This window comes from Marmota monax, unplaced genomic scaffold (assembly GCF_021218885.2).
Source record: "Marmota monax isolate L192 unplaced genomic scaffold, Marmota_monax_Labrador192_F-V1.1 WCK01_AAM20220418_F8-fsc00061, whole genome shotgun sequence".
Classification (NCBI taxonomy): Eukaryota; Metazoa; Chordata; class Mammalia; order Rodentia; family Sciuridae; genus Marmota; species Marmota monax.
Genome location: NW_026695230.1, coordinates 15857201 through 15881008, shown reverse-complemented (window position 1 = coordinate 15881008; position 23808 = coordinate 15857201). Strand labels below are relative to the sequence as shown.

The following is a 23808-nucleotide window of genomic DNA, read 5'->3' as shown; positions in this document are numbered from 1 at the left end:
CTCTGAGAGTCTAATGAAGCCCTTCTTTTCTCCTTTGGCATTTTCCTCACTGATGCTGCATGCTCCCTATCTGTGGCACATATTCATTGACATTATCTTCCTGTTTATTCAAAAACTAAAATGAATATGCAAAAGCTTCTGTAAATCTATGGACTCTATATGTTTCAAGTAGAAAAATGGTGCAAAAGAGAGTAACAGTGATCCAAAACGGTCAGAACACTCAGCTTGTTTACTAGATGAGGATTATAGCCAGGTGAAATGATTATAGGATAAATACTTTCAGTGGCAAGACAGTCATGAGTGGCTATGGTATCTGATATATGTACAAGAAATCACAATTTTCCAGATGCTAAAAATATTATTATTTTCCCAAACGTGAAATCTGCCTTTCTTTGTGATTTCCTGCTGTTTGTTCAACTGTGGGCAAGGACTCTGGGGCCCTGTGTTAGAATGGGCAGGGCCACTGCACTGAATGGGCAGGTGTGTTCTCAGGACCAGCAGAGGGCAGTAGCACCTCATTCTACCTAGATTCCCTCAGACAGAAATTGTAAAAATGGAACTTTTCAGTCTGGTTGGGCTGCAAAGCAGACTGCAAAAGTTGAATATTGCATGTCTTCACTGCACATTTGAGAAACCCTATAAAGAATGGATTTGTCCAAGAATGCCTGATGAGATGGGAACAGAAATATGATTCTCCATTACACTGGAATACAAAAATTCTGTAAGATATAAAAATTAGGATACTTCCCCACAAAACAAAATTGTAAATATAATTATGGAGGGAAAGATGAAATGAGACTTTTTAGGGTTTCTGATTCAGTATAATCTGTGAAAATAGTAGGTTTTTTTTTTTTCTTTTTCTTTTTTGGTACCAGGGATTGAACTCAGGGGCACTCTACCACTGAGCCACATCCTTTGCCCTATTTTGTATTTTATTAGAGACAGGATCTCACTGAGTTGCTTAGTGCCTCGCTAAATTGCTGAGGCTAGCTTTGAACTCCCAATCCTCCTGCCTCCTGCCTTTGCCTCTCGTGCGCCACCACACCTGGCCAAAATAATAGTGTTTTTAAATAGAGAAAAAAAGCACCTATGGATAAAACTATCTCCCAACTTTAATCACTTCTTTTGCTTTAAGCAAAAATGTTTCCAAGATGTTTTTTCAAACTGGTATATATTGCTAGCTTCATGATATTTTATTTTATACAAAGATGAGATTCAATTCATACTGAGAGTAGTGGTAGGGAATGCTGATGTCAAATGACATCTCCTTTTCCCTTCAATTCTGGCACTAATATTTATTTTATACTTCATAATAATTCTTATGATTCTGTCCTAAAGAAACAAGTGCTATTTTGTCATGCAGTTTTATGAGATATTTAAGAATGTGTTGATTTCCTTCCTTATCTAGAAAAAATAGCCCTGAAAGTACTAGATTAAGGAATGCCATTCATTTTCTACAAAGCTTTCAAAGGAAACCCAGCATGGGGCAGGATGTGGAGAATAAATTTATGGGCCTCACCAAACAGCAGGCCAGATTAAAATCCAAACAAATGGACAGAAATCATCTGAGAGACCAGATAGATTGTCAAGGGAAAGGTTTAGATGTAAGTACAAAGTGCCTGTCTAAATCTTATCTGGCTACATGTTTGCCACGCAGACCTGAGTTTCCTTTTGGGGGACTCAGAGAGACACTAGATTTCAGGATGGAAAGCAGGACTCCTTTCATAAATATGTGATGATCTTAAACAATAATGTAGAATGCAGAGACTATCTTAAATTTGTGGAGATTTCTTTTACTACCAATATTTATAAACTCATTTAAACCTTACAGAAATCTTATGACCCATTGAGATAAGTATTATTATTTCCTCTGGTCTTTATTTTTATTTATTTTTTATTAAAGAGAGAGAGAGAGAGAGAAGAGAGCGAGAGAGAAAACTTTTTAACATTTATTTTTTAGTTTTCGGTGGACACAACATCTTTATTTTATTTTTATGTGGTGCTGAGGATTGAACCCAGCGCCCCGTGCTTGCCAGGCGAGCGAATTACCCCTTGAGCCACATCCCCAGCCCCTGGTCTTTATTTTTGTAATGAGATATTCCTGTATTGCTTAGGCTGGTTTCAAACCTGTGGTCTCAAGTAATACTCCCACCCCAGCCTCCCAAGTAGATGGAACTATAGGCTTGAGCCACTAAGCCCAGCTTTTTAAAGATGAGACACTAAGAAGTTAAGTAATCTGCTCATTCATAGAACACTTCTATAAAGTGGTAGAGCCAGAACTGGAATTCAAACCTAGACAGTTTGGCTGGAGTCTAGTTTTGGACTACTGTACAATGAAACTACAGTATGGGATTTCACTGTATGAATATATAGTTTTTCCTTGTTTTCAGTTGGCTTGTTTCTAAATTTTGACTATAATAAATAATGGTAAATGAATATTATGATACAAGTCAACTATCAACTTTTTGGGGGGTGGGTGGGTACTGGAGATTAAACCCGGGGTGCTTACTCATGGAGTCACATCCACAGTTCTTTATATATTTTAATTTTGAGACAGGGTCTCACTAAGTTGCATTGGACCTTGCTAAGTTGTGAGGCTAGCTTTGAATTCATGATCCTCCTGCCTCAGCCTCCCGAGCCTCTGGGATTACAGGTGTGTGCCATGCCTGGCTAACTATCAGCTTTTAATTATTGTTTTGGTACCACTTAATAGGGCCTGGAAGTACTTGAGAGGGGGGCTCCCCAAATATGATAATTACCATTGTTATGTGTACCATTAAGCATTTTGGGGTTAATTTTCCAGTAATAAATTATTCATGTAGATTTATTTTGCAATACACTTTAAAAAAAATTAACAAGAATTCTTTTATATTAAATATTGACTTGGTGTTCAAATTTGCAGTTGCTTTATAAATATAATTCTCCTCTATTTTTTTGTTGTTATTTTTACAATCAGTTTGTTCAATTTAGATAGGATCTAAATAAAGCTACATTATAACATTAGTTTGTTTATCCCTAAGATCAGTTTTATTCTATAGATTCTTTTCCCACTTGTACTTTATTTTCTGAAGAAACAGGATCATTTGTCCTACTGAGTTTCCACTAGTCTGGTGGAAACATTCTAGCAGTGTCATCTGACATATACTTTTTGCCTTTGAGTTTACTACCAATAAGAAGTTACAAACAATGAATTATATATTATTTTTTACCACAATGGAGGAGCATTAGTTTTGTTTTTCTTAAATTAATATTTTTATGAACTCCAGAATTAAAAAATATATTTGATTTAATTTAAGCTATTTTTAAACCTACATTTAGAAACAATCCACCTCTAAATCTACTCATAAGTGGAGACTTGTGATTTTCATTATCTTAATGTCATGCACCATAAGATTCTTGTCTACAAAGTGTCTACTATCTATACAGGAATATAAGAATTATATCCCACGTGGTGAGAGATAAAAATTAATAATTGTGTTTAGGATTGTACTATAAACTAGGAGGATAAAAGACCTGATTAGGAGAATGTAATCAACAAAAAGAGATGGGGAACAGAAAGAAAGTCAATAAGGGTCACTGAAAATTTAGAAAGGAGGAATTAGTTTTGGTTTTTCTATAACACAGTAGGGTAACTATTTATTAAAATAATCTATGATATATTTCAAAATTACTAGAAAAGTAGAATATGAAAATCAATAAATAAAAATGATTAATCTTTGAAGAAATGGAAATGCTTATTACCTTGATATGATTATTATACAATGTTTCCACATAATGACCATAATGTACCCCATAAAGATGTACAAATACTGTCTCAATTAAAATGAAAATTAAAGTTGGGTGTGGTAGCAAAGGTACCTACTCAGGAGCCTGAGGCAGGAGGATCACAAGTTTGAGGCCAGCCTGAGCAACTTAGCAAGACCCTGCCTCAAACAACAAAACAAAACAAAACAAAACAAACAACAAAAAAATGGGCTGGGGATATAATTCAGTGGGAGAGCACCCCTGAGTTCAGTCCCTAGTACCAATTCAATATAAATTCTTCCAAATAATTAAAGAGGAGAGAATACTTCCCAACTCATTCTCTAAGGCCAGTCTTATTCTAATTAGCACTAAAACAATAAAATGATATTATAAAAATGACCAATATGCTTCATGAACATAGACGTAAAAATTCAAAACAAAATTTTAGCAACTTGAATGTAGCAATATATTAAAATAATATATCACAACCAAGTGAAGTGTAACTTAGAAATGCAGGACAGGTTTTTTTAAAAAAATATTTTTATTGGGCATTAAGATTCTACACAATAGTGGGATTTACTGTGACATAATTATACAGGCATGTGACATAATTTGATAAATTTAGTTTTCAAGTTTCTTCCTTGTTCCCTCCCCTCCTCTATTCTACTGGTTTCCTTTCTATTTTCATGAAGTCCCTTTTATAAATATTTTTATCTCTAACTTCCACATATGAGAGAGAACTGTGCATATTTATGAGGTACAGTGTGATATTTCAATGTATGTACTTAATATGTAATGATTGGGTCAGGGTTACTGGTATATATATCACTTTAGGCATTTATCATTTCTTTGTATTAGGAACATTCAAAATCCTCTTTTCTACTTACTAGAAATATTCAATTAATTGTTGTCAACCATAGTCATCCTGCTATGAACATTAGAAATTATTGTTCCTATCCAGCTGCACCCCGGTACTCACTGAAGTCCTCCTCTTCTTCCAACCTCCTCCACACTCTTCCCAGGTTCTGGTGACCACTATTTTAATTTCTGCTTCTTTCAGGTCAACCTTTTAGCTTTCACACAGAAGTGAAAACATATGCTGGGTGTGGTGGCACATGCCTGTGACCCAGTGGCTTGGGAGGCTGAGGCAGGAGTTTAAAGTCAGCCTCAGCCATTTAGTGAGTCCCCAAGCAAATTACTGAGAACTTTTCTCAAAGTAAAAAATAAAACGGGCAGGGGATGTAGCTCAGTGGCTAAGTACCTTTGTGTTCAATCCCTGGTACAAAAAAAAAAAAAAAAAGAAAACATAGTATTTGTCTTTCTGTGTCTAGCTTATTTCACTTAAAGTAATGTTCTCCAGTCACATGCATTTGCTGCAAATGACAAAATTTCATTCTTTCTTTTTTTCACCAAATAATATTTTATTGTGTATATATAAGACACTTTCTTCATCTACTCATCTGTTGATAGTCACCAACACTGACTCCATATCCTGATATTGGGAACAATACTGGAATAAACCCGTGAGTGCAGATGTTTCTTTGACATACTGATTTTAATTCCTTTCGAGGTATACCTGTTGTAGGATTGGTTGGATCAAACAGTAGTTCTATTTCTGGTTTTCTGAGGAACAACATACTATTGTCCATCATGGTTGTACTAATTTACATTACCACCAACAGTGGAAGTTCTGCTGGGCAGATTTAATATTCAAAATCAGTTAAAAAAATCTGCCCCAACTAAGAAAGAAAAATCATAAGACTATTTTAGTAATGCAGAGAGGGTTTGAAGGTCACACTTGTACCCTATAATTATGTACAATTATGTGTTAATTAGGAATAAAAGACATTTAAAAACTGACCAAACAAAATACAGAAAAAGCATTTAACAAAATTCTTCCTAAACTCTTGTTATCTATAAATAATAAGAGATTTTCTCAACCTTTAAAGGCATCTATGAAAATCCTACAGTTAAACATTAAATTAATGAGGAAAGACTTAACATCTTCCATGGAGATTGTAAAAAGTACAGGGATGTCCATTCTTGCTGTCTGCTCAACACTGTACATTGTACTAGGGGTTCTAGTCAGGGAAATAAGGCAAGAAAAAAATACAAAGTATCCATGTTGGAAAGGAAGAAATAAAATTGTCTGTTTTTGTAGGTAATGTAAATTGTCCACATAGAAAATCTGCCAAAATCTATAAAAAAATACTAGGATGAATTTAAAAAGATTGTGGGATACTTGAATAATATAAAAATATTTCTTTAACTAGAAATGAAAATAAAAATTTTGAAAATACCATCTTTAAAAAATAATAACGTTAACAATAGCATCAAAAATTTAATTACTATAGAGGTTAATCTGACAAAACGTGGACACTAAAAACTCTAAAATACTGTTGGAAGAAACTAAAGACCTAAACAAATGGAGAGATTGATTTTATTCATGGACTGAAACACTCAATGTTGCTTAATTGTTAATTTTCCCTAAATCAATCTAAAAATTCAATGTAAACCCCACAAGCTTCTTGCCCTTACAGACATAGAAAAACTCATTTTGCAATTCACACAGAAACTCTAAGTTCAGAGAATAGCCAAAAGCATTCTGAAAAAGGAAAACAAAGAGTGCTGACATTATCTGGTTTCATGACTTATTATAAATCTATGATACTTAAGACTGGTATAAAAAAATCAATGGAATAACAACAAAAAAGAGTTCAGAAATAGATGCCACTGTATATGGACAAATATCTTGACAAAGATGCAAAAGCAATTCAGGAGGGAAAGGATAATCTTTGCAATCAATGGTGTCAGAACAATTGGATCATTGGTGATATATAATATCATATATGAAAATTAACTCAAAAAAGAATCATAGACTCAAATGTAACAGTTCTAGAAGAAAATACAACAACAACAACAAGCTTTATGACCTCTGACTAGGCAAAGACTTCTGATTTTTTAAAGAAACTTGAGAATAAAAAGACACTATTTTAGGATAATAATAGAAAATCCCATATTTATTAAACAACTTGTATGCAAACCATGTAATAAACTCTTAAAACTCAAGTAGAGAAACAACCAACCAGTTAAAAAAGATGGGCAAAATATATGAATAGACACTTCACCAGAGATGACATATGGATAGCAAATAAGCACCCGCAATGAAACTCATTATTATTGGTCATTAGGAAGATACAAATGAAAATCACAACAACATATTACTTCCTGTCTATTGGAATAGCTAAAATTAACATGAAGATAAATTAACAATAGCTAAAACACTAACATGAAGATGCGGAGGAACCAGAAGTCTCATACTTTTGGAAGGAATAGAAAATGTTAGCTCTTTGGAGAAAAGGTTGGCCATTTCTTAAGGAGTTAAACATACACCTATCATTAGATATAGACATTCCATTTCCAGGTATTCATCCAAAAAAAAAAAAAAGTGAAATGCATATCTATAGAAATTTTGTATATAACTATTCATAGTACCCTTATTTGAAATAGCTAAAATCTGGAAACAATTCAAATTTCTACCAACAGGTTAATGGATTGCCAAACTGTGGTATATCTATATAATGGATTACTATTCAATAATAAAAAGGAATGAACTATTGACACATGGAACAACATGGATAAATCTAAAAAAATTTAGTTAGTATCCAATTAGTAGGAATTCTAAAGAGAAGTAGAGAAAATTAAGAGGAGAAAATAATCAAATAAATGAATATTCTTATTAGCATTTTGCAGAACCTAAGGTCATAGATTTTTCAGTTTGAAAGATCCAACTAATGCCTTCCTAATGATGTTATGCCTACATAATGTTATGCATAAGGCATGACATTATGAACATTTACTCCATAAAGGGCAATTCTATAAGGGAGCATAGAGATAAAATGGGTCACAAACAAAAGAGTAGAAATCAGACTTAATGTCAGACTGACAAGGTGGGATGTGTTACTGTGTGGAATGAAAGGAGGGAGAAATTTGTAAGAGGATGGGCAGATGTGGTGATAATGTAAGAGACCCAAACCTTTACAATTCAAGTCACTTCATAATGTCTAACATTGTAAAATTAAGAAATAGCCGTGAAAGCTTATTAGTTAGAAATGCTAACCCAAATACCAAAAGAAATATCTAAAGAGTTCAACATGTTCAACATGGTTGTCCCTGGAAAGTACATAGATTTCTGGAAGTAGGGCTGGGACTCCTATTTTTGTGATAAGCTATATATTTTTTTAATTTCTAAAATTAACATATATATATAATACATATAATATTTTAAAATGAGATTATTATATATGGAATAAAAATTAAACAGAAAATAAGATAACCTTTATTATTTACCTCTCAAAGAAGAATGTTCTTTTTTTTAATTTTTATTATTGGTTGTTCAAAACATTACATAGTTCTTGACATATCATATTTCACACATTTGATTCAAGTGGGTTATGAACTCCCATTTTTACCCCATATACAGATTGCAGAATCACATCGGTTACACATCCACTTTTTTACATATTGCCATACTAGTGTCTGATGTGTTCTGCTGCCTTTCCTATCCTCTACTATCCCCCCTCCCCTCCCTTTCCCTCCCATCTTCTCTCTCTACCCCATCTACTGTAATTCATTTCTCCCCCTTGTTTTTTTTCCCTTTCCCCTCACTTCCTCTTATATGTAATTTTGTATAACAATGAGGGTCTCCTTCCATTTCCATGCAATTTCCCTTCTCTCTCCCTTTCCATCCCACCTCTTGTCCCTGTTTAATGTTAATCTTCTTCTCATGCTCTTCCTCCCTGCTCTGTTCTCCTTATATCAAAGAAGACATTTGGCATTTGTTTTTTAGGGATTGGCTAGCTTCACTTAGCATAATCTGCTCTAATGCCATCCATTTCCCTGCAAATTCCATGATTTTGTCATTTTTTAGTGCAGAGTAAAACTCCATTGTGTATAAATGCCACATTTTTTTTATCCATTCATCTATTGAAGGGCATCTAGGTTGGTTCCACAGTCTAGCTATTGTGAATTGTGCTGCTATGAACATCGATGTAGCAGTATCTCTGTAGTATGTTCTTTTTAGGTCTTCAGGGAATAGACCAAGAAGGGGAATACCTGGGTCAAATGGTGGTTCCATTCCCAGCTTTCCAAGAAATCTCCATACTGCTTTCCAAATTGGCCACACCAATTTGCAGTCCCACCAGCAATGTACAAGTATACCCTGTTCCCCACATCCTTGCCAGCACTTGTTGTTTGACTTCATAATGGCTGCCAATCTTACTGGAGTGAGATGGTATCTTAGGGTGGTTTTGATTTGCATTTCTCTGCTAGAGATGGTGAGCATTTTTTCATGTACTTGTTGACTGATTGTATGTCCTCCTCTGAGAAGTGTCTGTTCAGGTCCTTGGCCCATTTGTTGATTGGGTTATTTGTTTTCTTATTGTTTAATTTTTTGAGTTCTTTGTATACTCTGGATATTAGGGCTCTAACTGAAGTGTGAGGAGTAAAAATTTGTTCCCAGGGTGTAGGCTCCCTATTTACCTCTCTTATTGTTTCTTTTGCTGAGAAAAAACTTTTTAGTTTGAGTAAGTCCCATTTGTTGATTCTAGTTATTAACTCTTGTGCTATGGGTGTCCTATTGAGGAATTTGGAGCCCGACCCCACAAAATGTAGATTGGAGCCAACTTTTTCTTCTATCAGACGCAGAGTATCTGATTTGATATCAAGCTCTTTGATCCATTTGAGTTAACTTTTGTCCATGGTGAGAGAAAGAGATTCAGTTTCATTTTGTTGCATATGGATTTCCAGTTTTCCCAGCACCATTTGTTGAAGATGCTATCCTTCCTTCATTGCATGCTTTTAGCCCCTTTATCAAATATAAGAAAGTTGTAATTTTGTGGATTGGTCTCTGTGTCCTCTATTCTGTACCATTGGTCCACCCGCCTGTTTTGGTACCAGTACCATGCTGTTTTTGTTACTATTGCTCTGTAGTATAGTTTGAAGTCTGGTATCGCTATACCGCCTGATTCACACTTCCTGCTTAGAACTGTTTTTGCTATTCTGGGTCTTTTATTTTTTTCCATATGCTAAGATCTTCTTCTATTTCTCTCTTTAGGGTTCTGTAGTTTTCATTGTATAAGTCTTTCACCTCTTTTGTTAGGTTGATTCCCAAGTATTTTATTTTTTTTTGAGGATATTGTGAATGGAGTGGTTGTCCTCATTTCCATTTCAGAATTGTCGCTGATATACAGGAATGCCTTTGATTTATGTGTGTTGATTTTATATCCTGCCACTTTGCTGAATTCATTTATTAGCTCTAGTAGTTTCTTTGTAGACCCTTTTGGGTCTGTTAGATATAGTATCATATCATCCACAAATAGTGATAATTTAAGTTCTTCTTTTCCTATTTTTGTGCCTTTAATTTCTTTCATCTGTCTAATTGCTCTGGTCAGTGTTTCGAGAACTATGTTGAACAGAAGTGGTGAGAGTGGGCATCCCTGTCTTGTTCCAGATTTTAGAGGGAATGCCTTCAATTTTTCTCTGTTCAGAATGATGCTAGCCTGAGGCTTAGCATAGATAGCTTTTACAATATTGAGGTATGTTCCTGTTATCCCTAGTTTTTCTACAGTTTTGAACATAAAGGCATGCTGTACTTTGTCAAATGCTTTTTCTGCATCTATCGAGATGATCATATGGTTCTTATCTTTAAGTCTATTGATGTGGTGAATAACATTTATTGATTTCCGTATATTGAACCAGCCTTGCATCCCAGGGATGAATCCTACTTGATCATGGTGCACGATCTTTTTGATACGTTTCTGGATCTGATTTGCCAGAATTTTATTGAGGATTTTTGCATCTAGGTTCATTAGAGATATTGGTCTGTAGTTTTCTTTCTTTGAAGTGTCTTTGTCTGGTTTAGGAATCAGGGTGATGTTGGCCTCGTAGAATGAATTTGGAAGTTCTCCCTCTTTTTCTGTTTCCTGAAATAGCTTGAAAAGTATTGGTATTAGTTCTTCTTTAAAGGTTTTGTAAAACTCTGCTGTATACCCATCTGGTCCTGGGCTTTTCTTAGTTGGTAGTCTTTTGATGGCTTCTTCTATTTCGTCAGTTGATATTGGTCTGTTTAGGTTGTGTATATCCTCCTGACTCAATCTGGGCAGATCATATGACTTAAGAAATTTATGGATGCCTTCACTATCTTCTATTTTATTGGAGTATAAGGATTCAAAATAATTTCCAATTATCTTCTGTATTTCTGAAGTGTCTGTTGTGATATTGCCTTTTTCATCCCGTATGCTAGTAATTTGAGTTATCTCTCTTCTTCTCTTCGTTAGCATGGCTAAGGGTCTGTCGATTTTATTTATTTTTTCAAAGAACCAACTTTTAGTTTTGTCAATTATTTCAATTGTTTCTTTTGTTTCAATTTCATTGATTTCAGCTCTGATTTTAATTATTTCTTGCCTTCTACTACTTTTGCTGTTGTTTTGCTCTTTTTTTTCTAGGGTTTTGAGATGAAGTGTGAGATCATTTATTTGTTGGTTTTTTCTTTTTTTAAGGAATGAACTCCAAGCAATGAATTTTCCTCTTAGAACTGCTTTCATTGTGTCCCATAGATTCTGATATGTTGTGTCTGTGTTTTCATTTATCTCTAAGAATTTTTTAATTTCCTCCTTGATGTCTTCTATATAACCCATTGATCATTCAGTAACCTACTGTTCATTCTCCAAGTGATGCATGATTTTTCCTTCCTTCTTTTATCGTTGATTTTCAGTTTCATTCCATTATGATCAGATAGGATGCATGGTATTATCTCTACTCCTTTATAATTTCTAAGAGTTCCCCTGTGACATAATATATGATCTGTTTTTGAGAAGGATCCATGTGCTGCTGAGAAAATAGTGTAACTGCTTGATGTTGGGTGGTATATTCTATATATGTCAATTAAGTCTAGGTTATTAATTGTGTTATTGAGTTCTATAGTTTCCTTATTCAACTTTTGTTTGGAAGATCTGTCCATTTGTGAGAGAGATGTGTTGAAGTCTCCCATAATTATTGTATGGTAGTCTATTAGACTCTTGAACTTGAGAAGAGTTTGTTTGATGAACATAGCTGGACCACTGTTTGGGGCATATATATTTATGATTGTTATGTCTTGTTGGTGTATGGTTCCCTTGAGCAGTATGTAGTGTCCCTCTTTATCCCTTTTGATTAACTTGGGCTTGAAATCTATTTTATTTGATATGAGTATTGGCATTCCTGCTTGTTTCCGAGGTCTATATGAGTGATGTGATTTTTCCCAACCTTTCACATTCAGTCTGTGTATGTCTTTTCCTATCAAATGCGTCTCCTGTAGGCAGCATATTGTTGGATCTTTTTTTTTTTTTGATCCATTCTACTAGCCTGTGTCTCTTGATTGGTAAGTTTAAGCCATTAACATTTAGGGTTATTATTGAGATATGGATTGTTCTTCCAGCCATATTTGTTTATTTATGTTACTTAACATGGTTTGTTTTTCCTCTTTGATTATTTTTTCTCTTTACTGTACTACCTCCTGCTGTTGGTTTTCATTGTTATTTTCCATTTCCTCTTCCTGTAATGTTTTGCTGAGGATGTTTTGAAGAGCTGGTTTTCTAGCTGTAAATTCTTTTAACTTTTGTTTATCGTGGAAGGTTTTAATTTCATCTTCCATCCTGAAGCTTAATTTCGCTGGATACACAATTCTTGGTTGGAACCCATTGTCTTTCAGCATTTGAAATATGTTGTTCCAGGATCTTCTAGCTTTCAGTCTGTGTTGAAAGATCAGCTGTTATCCTGATTGGTTTACCCCTAAATGTAATCTGCTTCCTTTCTCTTGTAGCTTTTAAAATTCTCTCCTTATTCTGTATGTTGGGCATCTTCATTATAATGTGTCTAGGTGTGGATCTCTTATGATTTTGCACATTCGGCGTCCTGTAGGCTTCTGGGATTTGGGATTCTGTTTCATTCTTCAAGTCTGGGAAGTTTTCTCGTATTATTTCGTCGAACAGATTGCTCATTACTTTGGTTTGGACCTCTATACCTTCCTGTATCCCAATAACTCTTAAGTTTGGTCTCTTTATGTTATCCCATATTTCTTGGATGTTCTGCTCATGGTTTCTTAAAAGTCTCGCTGAGCTGTCTATGTTCTTTTCAAGTTGAAATACTTTGTCTTCATTGTCTGATGTTCTATCTTCTAAGTGTTCTACTCTGCTGGTAGTACTCTCATTTGAGTTTTTAATTTGGTTTATTGCTTCCTGCATTTCTAGGATTTCTATTTGTTTTTTATAACCTCTATCTCCCTGTATAGTTGATCTTTTGCTTCTTGGATTTGTTTATGTAATTCATTGTCAAAGTGATCTTTCATTGTCTGATTTTGCTGTCTAATGTCTTCCTTGAGACTCCAGATCATCTGAAGCATGTATATCCTGAATTCTTTATCTGACATTCCATCTGCTGCAGATATTACCTCTTCTAACGTTGAGTTGACCTGCATTGCTTGTGGTCCTTTCTTTCCTTGTCTTTTCATACTGCTCACATTTCTTTCTGCTTTGTGAAACTGTTGTGTTATTAAATTTTCTCCCTATATATTTATACTGCTCTTGTATAGTTGCAAAGTCTTCCTTTTGTGGAGAAAGACAATGTTATCAGTTCTCAATACCAATAGTACATCATCTAAGCACACGTTTTCCTTATTACTACATTTATAGCTAGACTCTATGTCTACAAATGTTGGTTTTGATTATCGAAATATTTTAAAATGAGATTATTATATAAGGAATAAAAATTAAACAGAAAATAAGATAACCTTTATTATTTACCTCTCGAAGAAGAATGTTCTTATCAAATTTGTTTTACCAGTGGAGATAAGAAAATGTTTAGATTAAGTTAGTGAATAGGTCAACTTTTATTATAATAACCTTGAGCAAATGTTTCAAGTTCTTTTATCAAATTAGAATTTGATTCTTACAAAATATATGGTTCCTTAAGTGGCTTGGAAATACTTCTGTATGTCAGGTAGAATTTTTCACTGTCTAGCTAGAATATTTACCCTCAGCACCTTAAAAATTGCAGAAATATAACAAATTCACTTCAAACCTGCCAGGGTATATAGACTTGGCCAAGATTCAGCACCATCTATTGAACCTTTATTTCCTGGATCTTTGCTCCTAGGTGAGAATTTACAAATCTAAAGCCCTGAAAAACCCTCATGTGAGAAGTTTAGTTGATTGAGCTTATTTTTACTGTATCTATTAAGACAGGAAACTGGATCAAAATCAATTTCCAACTATGTGGTTTAAAATGAAATGTTTAGGTTTTAACCTTAGAGTAATTAAAATTTTAACAGAACATTGTAAAGTTTTGCTGATATTGAAATTATTTGATTTGGCCTCTATCTCATAGAATTGAGATTAGGATATATTTTGATAAAGACATGCATATTCTGCTGGACATGGTGGCACATGCCTGTAATTCTACCTACTTAAGAAGCTATGGCAGGATGACTGGCCAGCCTGGGCAACTTAGACAGATCCTGTCTTCCCCCATCAAAAACAAAAACAAAACCCAATTGTGGAGGGCTTATGCTTGAAGTCCTGGGTTCAATCCCCAATACGGGACAGGCCAATGGGTCAAGGGAATGCCCGTTAACTGAAATCTAACTCACAAGTGGCTGTTTCTGAAAATTTTACTGTGCTAAGTAGATGTGCATACTAATGAACAAGGAGAAACTACCCTGTTTCTCCTTGTTCATTAGTATGCACATAATTCCTCTTGAAGCAAAGGCAATTTTCTAAGGAAACTATCAACTAGATGTTAGTTGGGAGAGTTGCAAATTCATAATAAGGTAGTGAGATAACAAGTAAGTATGGAAGAGGGATTGATACCCAAGTCCCATTGGCAAGGGAAATTTCAGAGATGGAATAACAAATACAAAGAGGCTATATGTTTATTTAAAACAGCATACATTCTAAAGTAACTCTTATTTCTCTGCTGATGGAACTGAAAACTGTTTCTAGATTAAAATAATAAATTAGGCACCTTGGGTATGGTGACATATGCCTGTAATCCCAGCGATTCGGAGGCTGGGGCAGGAGGATGAGTCAAAGCCAATCTCAGCAATTTAACAAGGCCCTAAGCAACTTTGTGAGAACCTGGGTCAGAATAAAACATAAAAAGAGCTGGAGATGTGGCTCAGTGTTAAGTGTTCCTGGGCTCAATTCTGAGTACAAATAAACAAACAGACAAATAAATAAATAAGGTACCCTAAAAATGACTTTGGTGATGCCAAAGATTCTTGGATTCCTCTTTCTAAGTACAAAAAATGGCCTTTTTAGAACTTAGGGAGTCTTTTCAGTGAGCAGAAGCAATCATTAAAAAATAATTTATGTAGTTTGTCAAAAAAGTTTAAAGAAAATGGATTAGTACAGAAAAAAATTAGCATAAAGCCACAAATAGTAGGTGTAATCTTTCAACACAGTCTGACAATTTAGAAGACATACTATGAAGGCAAAACTAAGATTACATTGTACTGTGCTAACTTCATTTCAGAGTAATTCTGCCTTATGAAGATGGGAAAACCAATAAATAAAACTCTCAGCACAGTATATAATACTTAATGTATATTTAGTAGATAGTAGAAGCAGCCAAGGGCTCACAGACGTATTGGGGGCAATAACAGTTGTACAAGGATATAGTACAACATCAGAAAGCTCACGGACGTCTTTGGAAAATAGAAGCAGCTGCCTAGGTAGAGGAACAGTTTATAGTTTAAGGAATCTAATGGGCAGTGAGGCAGACAGGCACCTAGAAAGCTGACTATTACCATCTAACTCCAAATGTGCTGTATTTAATATGTTACTATTGATTAAACTTTAACACTTAAATATTCTAAGTATCTTAGAGACTATTTTAATGACAAGAAACTGGAGGAAAAACATAATTAGCAAGCTCTGATTTTAATTTTGAATTTTTATTACCAAACAAATAATAGTAAAAGGAGGAAGAATGAACTGATTCCCTTTACTATTTCCTGCTTTTTACTAGATAAAAGCAGTAATCACAGTACTATTGAATTACAAATTGGTAGTACATTTCTTCCTTCCTTAGATTTTATCTACTCAACTTTTCTATAGACCTAAAAAAATTGTTACAAAAAGCAGGGTCTTAAAAGGATTTCCCATAAACAACAAAATCATAACAACCTGAAGCCCAATTTTCCAAATTTCATGATGTTTTGACTCAAAAACTTAAGACTCTAGTCAATGACCAAATAAAGACTCAACTGCAGGTTGTATCCATGGCACATCAACCATGGGTGCATTTTTGCTGTAACTATTACTTCAGTTGCTACATTTTCTTAAAGGTTTTATTTTGAAGCTGTGCCTTGAGAGAATGAGTGACTGACAAGTCAGTGTGGTTCAATGAGGTGGTGCCTATGCAAAGTGGAGGCCACAGAGCAGTAAATATGGGCAGTGGGCCTTGAAATAAGGTAAGTCACCTAAGCTCCTAAACCTATGTTTATTATGAAGATACACCTTCTTAATCGGCATGTACATCTGACAGATGTAAGTCAATCTATTTTTGAGAAGAAAGACTTAGTATTGTCGTAAGCTGACTTTATAAAGTGAGGAAAGAAAATATATTTCTTGAGAAATATGTCCCTGTTTTGAGGACAATATCTTCAATTTTAATTCTACTGCTTCTTATTTATTTTGGAAAGATTCATTACAACTGAGCCTTGAGTATGAGGAATAAGCTGTACACATAGTAGTCATTTTCCAGGGGGAAGAATTATCTACTTATAAAGACTATGTTAAAGTTATCCAAGTGTTTGTATGAGTAAGCCAACAATTATGCCTAGAACTCTAGAAAATAGGCAAACAGTGGTAATTGCGTGGTTGAAAATAACCAAGACAGGTCCAGTGCTAAGAACGAATGGCTGTAATGCTACATCAAACTGTTTTAGGACTGGAAATGGTTTTCAAGCTCTAGGGGATCATTTTCCACTTCTAAGGCTTTTAGGAATGCCACAAACTCTCCCTCCCTTCTACAGCTCCAGCTCTTCTACTTACTAATATCTGAAAGTTTACTATTTGTGTTTCATTTGTATAATTTAAGGTCTAATTTTTACCAAGAATCAAATATTACTATGTGCTTGGTGATAACTTTAACCAGTTGTCCATAATTAAACATGAAAGAAGGCTTTGAGATTAAGGTTCCATAGAGGGAGCACTCAAGTCACGAGGGAAATTGAAAGTCAAAAACAGGAGAAAATTTGAGGGCCTGTGAAGAAGGGGAAAGTCATATACTTCCTCAACTGACTTGTTCATTCTTCCCTGGGATACCCATTTTGGGTGCTTAGGATATGCCGAATAAGTTTCCCAATCATGGATGGTGGGAGGAGTTTAAATGAAACTTACATAAGTGGCAGATTTTTCTGCCTATCATCAAACATTTATTGAAGTTGCACATCTGCTGGTGAGGGCACAAAAGTGAAATATTCAGGCACACACAAACATATAGTGCTTCTTAAATCAGCTGCTTGTTTTGAAGAATAGACTCAGATTTAGAAGAAACATCAGAGAATTGATTTATTTTTTTCATTGATGCATGGGGATGAAGAAACAGAAGTAAAGGAACATAACCAAGGCCACATAATTAGATTAGTAATGAAACCAGAAATTAGTGTTTCATAAGATACTAAGTACTATGGTCCAATCCTTCCTTTCTTGACTTCCTGAGTTATTGTATCATGCAGATATTATATTGTAGGTAAAAGAGCTGAATGCAGGTAAATGCAGCTGAATGCAGCTGCTTCTTCACTGCCATGACACTGGTCAAGTTGTTTCTTCCACTTTAAATCTCTCTTTCCAATTGGCATAGCAATAAGGCAGCTGTCTATAAGCCAAAAAGGGAAACCTCACCAGAAACAGAAATCGCCAGAACCTTCACCTTGGACTTTTAGCTTCCAGAACTCTGAGAACATAAATTTTTGTTGTTTCAGCCACCCAGCCTATAGTATTTTGTTATGGTAGTCCAAGCAGAGTAAAACAGTATCTTATGTATATCTCTGTCTATACGCCTATAACAATTATTACATTCTATTTTGTACTACATTTAGGACTCTGTTTGCTCAAGAATGTGCTGAAATGCAAATGCAATGTTAGAACCTTTCTCAGGATAATACAAGATAAAATGGCATTTAACAGCTTTTAGTTGCCAATGTAATAATGAATATTAATATTTGTATTAAAACAAAAATTACCAAGGCACAGAGGTTTTTTTTATTTTTAATAAATAATACTCTATTGTTTTATAGAAAAAAAATGTGTTGTTGGGCTGGGGTTGTAGCTCAGGGTAGAGCACTTGGCTAGCATGTGTGAAGCACTGGATATGGTTCTCAGCACCACATTAAAAAAAAAAAAAGCATTGTGTCCATTAAAAAAGAAAAAAATGTGTTGTGTAAAACAAGTTTTGATACTGTTTCTATTTTGTGCATAGTCATTAAGAGATGATAATAAATATTTATGGAAGTGCTAACAATTTTTTAGATTTAAAAGCTGAATGCAAAACTGTTAATTAAACATAAATAAATGAAAAAAAATTGTGTATACGTAGTTGCTCAATAGCTTTTGAGTATAGAGACCATGTTGTGCACATCTCAGCATCAACTCTGAAAATCTGCCTAACATAACTTACATATTGTATTGGAAGTATAATAACAGCTGAGTAGACTGGTACCCTAATAGGAAATGTCAAGTGTTCTGCTACAAAATTCTGCCCTTTTAAACATATTTGTCATTGGTTTGGATTACAAATTTAAGTGAAAGAAAAAGAAATCTTTTTTTATTTTTTAATGATTAAAAAAAACAAAACAAAGCAAAAAACTTGTGGTTCTGGGGATCAAACCCAGGGCCTCATACATGCTAAACATGCATGCTACTCCCGAGCTACAGCCCCAGTCCAGGAAATCTTTATAATTTATCAGTGTCCACTCTTAGAGATGTGTGCCTTAATCCTTTTACTCCTTCCAGGAACTGGAGGTACACAGATTGCTTGTCAAATTCTAAAAGTTTAGTTATATATTTTCTAGAGGTTTGCTTATAAAATTACAATTCTAAATCTAATTTTATTAGTTGGAAAGGTCACTCAAGAGTATAATAAAAACAACAAATTTCTCACAGACATTCCAGATGGTTCTTTGACTTCTTCATGGTAATCCCCACCATCATATTAAAGCATGGTTTCCTTTGCTTTCATTTCCCCAAAACTTAAACCTCCCTCTGAAAGTGCTCTCTCTTTATATTTTTCATGTAATGTGAAAATATAACAGTGACAAATAAGGACAACTACAAAGGTGCAGAAATTAAAAACAGGTCTCATGAAGTAGATACAAAATATTTGTACTTTAGACATAAAGGGAATTTGCTGAGTCACTGAATTGAGTATTTATAGTACCACATAATTCATTTTCTGCTGTAATATTTATAGTACCACATAATTCATTTTCTTCTGTAATTCAGCAGCTCCTCCACAAATCCCCATCAAGTCTATGACTTTTCAAAAATGTTAAAAATGCTGATTAATACAAAGGAAACAGTGCTGCATAAGCAAAATTAAATAAGAATAACAATCTATAAAGTTCTCTTTAGGGATAGTAGTTTATTATCTTCACTTTTCTTACCCATAAAGACAGCAATATGTCTTTATGGGACAATGATAATATAAAGACAGCAAGTTTTGCATATCTTTTTTCTTTTCAACTACTTTATCAGGTTGTACCTCAACAAAGGTTTCTAATTTCTATCCTAAAGCCAGAGAGTTCCTCCACTAAATGAAAATATTAAAAGCCTACTGAAAATCAACAGAATCAAGTATGCCTTTTGACTCCCTTCCCCAGTAATGTACCAGGAGGACCCTTGAGGGGCCCCAAGGAGGCAGAGGAACTTGAGAAAAAAAAGAAGAAGAAAAAGAAAAACCCATAGGACTAGAGCTCACTTCTTGACAAGGACAGTTCTTGCCCACTGTTGATTTGGGTCAAGATGTTTAGCACTGTGAAGGGCTATTTATTACCTTTGCTGCTATCATAACTTTAGGGTTAGTATAGGAAAAGCTGTTTAACAGAGAGGAAGCTAAGCAGAAAGTATGCTTATTAAGGTTTTGCTTCTACCTTCCCCGGGGATGAAAGTTATTAAAGACTTTTGCTTCCAGCTGTAGCTGGAGTTGCAGATAGCTTGTGAGACAGAATATAATGCCAGGTAACAGGTAGTATAGGACAGTATTTAAGAGTGTTAACCTGAGTCAACAGAGTCTTGCCATTTATCCACTATAGGACCTTGACTAAGCTCTGAGGCTTCTTACACTTCAATGTATAGTCAGTGACTGATAAAGCAGAGGTTCAATTTGTATTTGAATTCATGTCCTGTATTTCCTTTAACAAATATTGTGTACTTACTATATATGCCATTCACTAAGCTGGGTGCTTTATAATTTCATGTTGAGTTATCTTCATTTCAGACATTTGTTTAAGATCTGAGATAAGTCAAAGTTCAGATACAGATCTTTCTGACTTCCCACTATAATGTACAACAGAAATTTACAACCAGAATCTAAAAGCTAGAGGTTGTAAAGCGGGCATCCTATTAGCTACAGGTGGCTGCAGATATGTTTTGTTTTGGCTGCATAGGATTTTAAAAAATGAAACCAAACTTTACAAATGAAGAGATTTAACATAAAAATCTAAATTTCCTGTTTCTCTTGAAAAATTGAAAGATGTGTAACAACGTTCTTGTATTGTTAACAACTGCTACAGCTGAGCAGTGGCTGCCCTTTAGGTAGTAATGTCTACTCTTCCTTTGGCCTGCTTGACTTATTTGCATTATTTGTTTGGACTCACTAGGCATTTTGTACCTCTCTGATGTTGTCTCTCCCTAAACCCCCTCATTTGCACTTGTCTGTTATGGTAGCTTACTAAGAGCCTCTGCTGCTACAACTTCTTAATCCTCCCGATCCTCTTCTGTATTGTTTTAAATTTCTGAAATACAATCATGTCACTGTCCTGCTCATTGTATACTACTTAGTGACGAGAGGATAATATTAGTCTAAACTCCTTAACATGACATTTTAGGCATTCTGTGACTTGATTCCAAATTATCTTTTTCATCATATTTTCCCTATCTACTGACTAAATAGATTAATGCTACCCTAAAAGGAGGTATCGGCGGGAGAGGAAGATGGTGGCGAGGGGAGTGCATTGCCCCCGTGTGCTGCTTCACTGTGTGGGAGTATGACAAGTCAGGACGGCTAAAGGCTATCTTGTTAGGAATTTCCAGCAATAGTGGGGTGCTCCGGAACCTGGAGGAACGATTTCAGTCGCACGAGGATCGCTACGGGGACTCAAACGCAAGAGGTTTGTCGCACGGAGGGTAACACTGCTTATTCAGCAAATCGCCCTGCGGCTAGAGTCTGCAGCGCGCGCTGGGAAACGAGGAGATAGCGACGCAGGGATACAGCGCTGCAGTTTCTGCCAGCCGTGCAAGCACCGTACTCAGGGCTGAATTCTGGGTTTGAGACAGGGGAAGGAAGCGGTCCATCTCGGTTCTCCACACCGGTCAGACCACAGAGGAGGCCAGCAGCCACCATGTTGGAAAGCTGACGTCACCATCCCTGTTTTCGACTGACCGCAGCTCATTCAGCCATAGAACAGGTAATTTCAGGCTGCCATTCGCCTGCGGCTTGCAGACAGATTGCTAGGGTTCAGTGCCTGGGGGCTTCTTAGAACCTGATCTTATCGGAGCGAACACCGAGCGCTGGGCGGCCGAGTTCCGGCTCCCGGAACCGCCCTGGCCCAGGGCTGGGGAGCCTGCGGAGGCTGCTTCTTGGACCCTGCTCCTATCAGAGCATACACCAAGCACTAAGCGGCCGAATTCCGGCTCCCGGAACTGAGCCTGCGGAGACTGCTTCTTGGAGCCTACTCTTATCGGAGCTTACACCGAGCACAGAGCGGCCGAGTTCCGGCTCCCGGAACTGCCCTGGCCCAGGGCTAGGAGCCCACGGAAACTGCTTCTCGGTCCGGGTCCTGCTGAGGGCCGGTGAGGACTCACCCGTTGCTTTGGTTGCCCGGCAAGGGGAACGAAATGCTGCCATTCGCATAGGATACCAACATGGCAGAGATCTGATGTCATCAGAAAGCGGCGGAGGAGAGAACTTCATCAATACCAGCGGCGACAGAAACAGTTGGTTTCCTGGTAGGGGGGGTGAGGCACAGACACCCGAGTCTCCTCAATTTGTCGTCGAGCCAGAGGGGAGGAGCCGGGCCGCCGCCAGCGCCCGGAGCAGGCCCAGCGGCTCGCCAGCGTGGTGACCGCGTGACTCCAATTGGAGAGGGGGCGGAGCGGAGCCGCCACCCGCACCCGCAAGGTGGGCAGACCCGTGACCCAGTGGTACATGGGCGTTGTAGGAGGGGCGGGGCAGGGCAGAGCCGCCGCCCGCGCTTGCAAGGTAAACAGACCTGTCACAGACTGGCGGGTCAGGCCCAGTGGCCTGCCAGTGTGGTACACACGTCACCCCAACTGGAGTAGGGGCAGAGCAGATCCTTCTCCCACGCCCGGATCAGGCCCTGCCGGTGTGGTGGCCACGTGACCCCAATTGGAGTGGGGGCGGAGCGGAACCGCCACCCGTGCCCGCAGGGTGAGCAGACCTGTGACCAACCTGCAGATCAGGCCCAGGGGTCCGCGGGCGTCGTGGTAGGAGGGGCAGGGCAGATCCGCCGCCCGCGCCTCCAAGGTAGGCAGACCTGCGACACACCAGCGGATCAGGCCCAGGAGCCTGCCGGCGTGGTACACACACCACCCTAATTGGAGTAGGGGCAGAGCAGAGTCGCCGCCCGTGCCAGGAACAGGCCCAGCGACCTGCAGGCGGGGTAGTCACGACACCCCAATTGGAGTAGGGGCAGAGCAGAGCCGCCACCCGTGCCTGAAAGGTGGGCAGATCTGCGACCGACCAGCGGGACAGGCCCAGTGGCCTGCCGGTACGACAGACACGTCACCCCATTTGGAGTAGGGGCAGAGTTAGAGCCGCCGCCCGCGCTTGCAGGGTAGGCAAACCTGCAACCGACCGGCGGATCAGGCCCGGTGGCCTGCCGGCGTGGTACACTTGTCACCCCAATTGGAGTAGGGGCAGAACAGAGCCGCCACCAGCGCCCAGAACAGGCCCAGTGACCTGCCGGCGTGGTAGCCACGACACCCCAATTGGAATAAGGAGAGAGCAGAGCCGCCGCCTGCGCCTGCCTGCAGGAAAGATACGCAAGCAGTATGAAAAGACAAGGAAAGAAAGGACCACAAGCAATGCAGGTCAACGCAACTTTAGAAGAGGTAATAGCTGCAGCAGATGGAATGTCAGATAAAGAATTCAGGATATACATGCTTCAGATGATCTGGAGTATCAAGGAACACATTAGACAGCAAAATCAGACAATGAAAGATCACTTCGACAATGAATTACGCAAACAAATCCAGGAAGCAAAGGATCAACTATACAGGGAGATAGAGGTTATAAAAAACAAACAAACAGAAATCCTAGAAATGCAGGAAGCAATAAACCAACTTAAAAACTCAATGGAGAATACTACCAGCAGAGTAGAACACTTAGAAGATAGAACATCAGACAATGAAGACAAAGTATTTCAACTTGAAAAGAACATAGACAGCTCAGCAAGACTGTTAAGAAACCATGAGCAGAACATCCAAGAAATACGGGATAACATTAAGAGACCAAACTTAAGAGTCATTGGGATACAGGACGGTACAGAGCTCCAAACCAAAGGAATGAGCAGTCTATTCAATGAAATAATACGAGAAAACTTCCCAGACTTGAAGAATGAGACAGAATCCCAAATCCTAGAAGCCTACAGGACGCCGAATGTGCAAAATCATTAGAGATCCACACCTAGACACATTATAATGAAGATGCCCAACATACAGAATAAGGAGAGAATTTTAAAAGCTACAAGAGAAAGGAAGCAGATTACATTTAGGGGTAAGCCAA

At 37.2% G+C, this 23808-nt stretch overlaps 1 protein-coding gene across 2 annotated transcripts in view; it reads right to left on the bottom strand.

The window, feature by feature from the left end:
* Sbf2 (SET binding factor 2) overlaps positions 1 to 23808 on the bottom strand; it is a 426994-nt gene that overhangs the window by 90409 nt on the left and 312777 nt on the right. The window lies entirely within an intron of this gene.